The 4993-nt window shown below is 41.5% G+C and overlaps 1 protein-coding gene across 1 annotated transcript in view; it reads left to right on the forward strand.

Annotated features, from left to right (window-relative positions):
* Window positions 1–1873: 1873 nt before the first annotated feature.
* NFYB (nuclear transcription factor Y, beta) overlaps window positions 1874–4993 on the forward strand; it is a 13204-nt gene continuing 10084 nt past the window's right edge. The window contains exon 1 of the mRNA XM_010139538.1: window positions 1874–1895. The gene's annotated coding sequence lies outside the window, so the exon portion shown is untranslated. The remainder of the gene's footprint in view (window positions 1896–4993) is intronic.

The raw sequence follows: 4993 nt of genomic DNA on the forward strand, positions 1-4993 counted from the left end.
CTGTAGCACAGCTGGATCTGTGTGGTGGGGGCTGGTGATACCAGGGCTCATAAGATGAGCTGTGCAGTTGGTAATACTGGTGCGTGGACGGAGAAGATGAGGAGGTGAAGGGGCCTTGTTTTGTATTTCATAAGAGAAAGGTTTCCTCCCCATGGTCCAGGGGAAGCAGCCTAGATGCCAGCAAGCCTTAGTGACGCTGTCAGGTCCTCTCAGTATCAGTCTGCTTCTCCTAATCTTAGTCTCTTGTGGGGGTGAATCTGAATGTGAGAAATTAGAGGAGCCCAAGATGGAGAGAGACAGCGTAGCATCTGTTTGTGTCCTAGGCGTGTGGTAAGGTGTATTAACTTCACGTTTTTGTGGATCTGCTGGAACTATGTCCCCTGAATCCATTTACCAGTCAGTGTTTCTTGCTGCAGGAGATACTGCTTTGCTGTCAGGTGAGAAATCAGAGGGAAATTAGGTTCTCCAGAAGTAACTGAAAAATAAAAGGAATTTAAAATACTATTTTCAATTAATTTTTTCTGTATTTCTGCTTAGGAGCAGCAAGTGAGGGTGCAGAAATCTCAAACAGAACCTCATTGTCTCTGCTGTTACATACTGCTTTACATCTCTTGTGATAAAGATGTGGTGGCAAAATTAGAGCGGGTGATGTGGTTACTACCTACAGCTTTAGTTACTGCTTCCGTCCTGCTATGGCAGGGACAACCATGTGGAACGTGTATCAAGTACTTCAGTTTATATAATTTTCTGTTGTCTGTCTTGTAGGGTAGCAATTTTGGGAGGAAGGGTGGATAAGGAGCATGTGAAGTACTTAAATAACAAGAGGCCTTTTGATTCCTCTGAAGACCCCAGTTTTGCAAATCATTACCAGATAACTTACCCATTCTGAAGACAAAATCTTGTTTCTTTGATTGTATTTTTGCCTTTTACTCTGATCTAAGTTTTAGACCTTTCTTCTCAGTGCTAACAGGTCTGCATTCTTTATCATTTAGCTGAGCCACTGATACTGCTCTCTTAAGAGAGCTATTAAGATTAAAAAGGATGAAAGATTTAGTTTGAGATACTGAGATTTTATGAGGTATTCTAGGAACAGTCTGAGTTGCGGGCAGCTGACAGGAGCATGTTTTTTTAAAGCATCCTCCAGAAAATTTTCTACCAAACATCAGTGTGAACCTGTACGTTCAGTGATAAGACGCAAGTGAATGAAATCTCTTTGATGCCCTTGATCTGAAATCTGATTTTTCTTTTAACGTATTTCTGACTTTAATTTCCCTGCATCCATTAATTTGTATATTCCAAGTAATATCCTTTCTCATTAGAGATTTAAAAAGCAGACAGAAAACCACCAGCAGAAAACTTTGTGCTGCTGCTCTGTATTCAGATGCTTTTTGCAGTGTGTCAATATTTGAGTTGGGTCCCCTGTACTTACTTGGTTTCTCTCCCTTGCTGATAAAAATCAGATGATGGCACAGTCATTTTAGAGACTGACATGCTGTCATTTCCGATATGGTTAGCGCTCAGTCTTCATTCCGTCGATACGTGTATGCATGAAGGAGCTTCAGTGTTTTCTTAGCACTTACGGCTGAGGATAACGTACAACATGCGATAAGAGCTTCTTGCAGGTGTGTGCAGTATGTGCTACTAGACCGATGTGTTGGAAGCCCTTCTCCCTGATGCGCTTCAGTAGCTGCTCAGATGCAGGAGTTACTGTCTTGGATTAAAAGACATTGCAATGTCTGCATGCTGAAACTGCAGTGAAAATGGGATATATAATCTGCAAATAGGTACTTTTTAAAATTTTTTTTAAGGAAAGTTGTAACAGCTCCAGGAAGTGAAACAAAATCTGACAGGAAAGTTCTTGCCCATCTGAATCTTTTAGGGTTAGATCTCCAAGGGTTCTGCCTGTTCATGAAATTTAGCATCTACTTCCATCAAAGAAGTAGCTTTTCCTACTCCATGTGCCAGTGTAAGAATTGTTGTCCTTTTAGTTTCCCAGTGACTGCAGTTACTGTAGGCAGGGTGTTGTTTCTGTGCTACACTGGGACTGCTACCTTTTCAGAACAACTTCAGGGACACTGAAAGTGTAGTGTGTTTTGTGTTTTCTGTTTGTTTTATTGTTGTTTTTACATGGGAGATTCATTATCAACAGCATATTGAGAGTAGTGTTTTCTCATTACCTGAGCCTTGAGTTGTCTGTGTTACAGACTTGTGCTGAGCTGACAGTTAAGTATGTGATAATTGACTTGAGTTTTGAACATCTGAAATTAAAAGTGTCATACTTGAATGTGTAACTGTGTTGATTATGAGGTGACTAGGATAGCAATGGCCGTGTTTTTCAGCAGGGTCATGTTTGTGTTATCCATCAGGCTCAAAGAAATACTAGTAGGGTGGCTAGGTGGTATAGTAATAATAGTTACTATGTTCAGATCCTTCGATGTAGATTTGAATTAAGTGACAAATCTGACTGAAATTCTTCCATCAAACTTACGTGCATTGGAGTAGTGTGTAGAGATGCCACTCCGCACTGTGAGACTGGCCAAGCTGTGGAAGAGTATTGCAGGGCAGCTGGGCAGGCTCTGTCTGTGGAGATCTTCAAGATATGGCTGGATAAAGGCCTGTGGCCTTCTCTGAGCTTGGACCAGACCCTGCTTTGAGCAGAGGTTGCACTAGAGACCTTTCAAGGCCCCTTCCAACCTGAATTATCCTCTGATCCTGGATTAGGACCTCATTGTGCTAAGTGTTACGCAGAAGGGTGTCACACTGTCTGTAATACCTTGTCCCAAGGTTGTGCAGGCAGGTAAAATTTGTCTTAAGGTAATACCCACGGAAGTAATTTCGGTTGATGTTAAGCTGTCAGTGACCGTTTTCTTTATCTGAGACAGATCTGCCTGTTGCAAGCTTTTTCCTGTCAATTTTGCTAATTGCTGTTTTAGATTCGTAATGTTGATAAGCTTCGACGCAAATACTCGCCAGTTGTGAAATAATACATACTGTAAGTAGATACGGAAATGTGAACGCTGGAAAGAATAATAGCAAAGATAGTACCTTGAGGACGTGTTAGTCCAATATGGCCAAAACTGTCTACAGATGCAGCAGAGGTTTAAAAGAGATTCAAGCAGGACTTGTCTTTTGAAGGTGAGCTGGGCTAATGAAAGCAAGATGGTTTCTTAAATAATGATGTTGGTTCTTGGCAATAAAGATTCAGATGGAGTAGCCTGCAGGACCGAGAAACCAGTGAATTATCACATCACTGCAGAAATTTGGAGAATATTGCAATCCTGGAAGAAGGAAACATTTTAGGAGTTTCATAGAAGATCAAAGAAGGGAGAGAGAAGGAAATGTAGAGGCATTTAAAAGAGTACTGGGGCTGAGTAAGCTTAAAGTTTGTGACAACCCTAATTCCAAGTTAAATTCAAGTAGGGATCAGAGAGCCAAAACTGAGAAGAAGATGGCCAGAAATTTCCTAACCTAATTTTGGGGGTAGCTTTTGGAATTTACCAGACTGCCGAATGTTATTACTTCAAATTGCAGAAGGAAAAGAGAGACACAACTCTATTAATGATAGGTGATGTAAATTTTGGTGATCTTGATGTACAGGATTGTGATATCCTCGCGTTGTCATTTCAGTGAGCTGAGCAAGCAAATTGCAGACCCTTTGGAAAATCAAAGCAAAGTTAAATCTCCCAACAAAGAGTTTGCAAAATGCGGACAAAACAAATTTATGTGGAAGGCTAATGCCTAAAGTGTTGGCCTTCCTTTAGGCAGAGCTGCTGTGTAAGAAGTGAAACTGTCTTTCAGAAACTCATCAGAAGGGACTAGAAGTGCTTTGAAAAAAACGGAGTGTGTATGTGTGTAATATTCTGTATAATGAAGAAGAGGTGGAAGAAGTTTGTTTTTTTTCTCTCATAAGCAGCAACTAAGGTTACATCCAGCTGCTGTAGTGTTGCCTCGAATGTGAGCAGCGCTCAGGTTATGTGTGCGTCTGTGGCCAAGTGTAGCACCAGATGTTGCCACAAGGTTTGAAAGCAAAACCCAGCCCTGTGGCCACAGGCAAAGTGCAGATCAAAGAGGTTAAATTGCTTATATTTCTTGGTAGGCATAAAAATAGCACAGGATTGCCTCTCCCTCCCTCCCTCTCTCTCTTCATGCTAATGGTATTGGAAAGAACTGAGCTGCATGGTCTCACTGGCAATGACCACACAACCCTGTGGGGCAGAGATTGTTTTCCAAAGACACCAGGGTTCCTGCACAGCTGGTGTAGGTGAGCAAGTGGATTGAGCCGGGTTCTGCCTCCTGTGGGGCCTTGTCTGTAGCTTGGCAGTAAGGCTGGCTTACTTTGGCCTTGTCCGAAACAGCTGAGGTGGGAAAGGGAAGGATGGGAAGTGCTGGTCTAGAGAAGAAGCTGTATGAAGTGCAGAATGGGAATGGAAGAGATGATTTGCTAGCCGACAGGTAGATAAGCAAATGCTAACAGAGTTGTTAAATGTTAAACATAGCCAAGAAAATTTTGGGCAAAGGTGAATCTGGTGCAGTGCAACTAAATGAGTTCAAAAATATCCTTGGATTTGTGTGCCAGCGTTGAAGGAGTTTGCATGTACTGGGAACCCTTCTTCCTCCCTAATTTTTGCATTGTTTCCTCTCCTCAAAAGAAGCATTATTAAAGCGCAAGACTGCCAAAATACTTCTTTACATGAAAGAAAGCATGGTTGCTAAATGTTCTGAAGAAAAGTATTTTTAATGTGCTAATTTTTAAGACACCTGCAACTAGGAAAAAGCCAAGATTGTCCAAAAATTTGAAGACTTGAATTCAGACTTACGTTTGGCACTGCTAAAATAGCCCCTTTGAAAGTGGAACTGTTGTCTGTCATGATTTTTTATAGGTCTAAGCTTTCTACTGAGCACCTGCTGATAGTGTTCAAGGAAATTCTTGTAAACAAGCAAAATGTAATATGGTAACAGCTTACGTGGGGTGAAGCATTTGCTGTTGCAGGAC

This window comes from Buceros rhinoceros, unplaced genomic scaffold, assembly GCF_000710305.1.
Source record: "Buceros rhinoceros silvestris isolate BGI_N320 unplaced genomic scaffold, ASM71030v1 scaffold39427, whole genome shotgun sequence".
Classification (NCBI taxonomy): Eukaryota; Metazoa; Chordata; class Aves; order Bucerotiformes; family Bucerotidae; genus Buceros; species Buceros rhinoceros.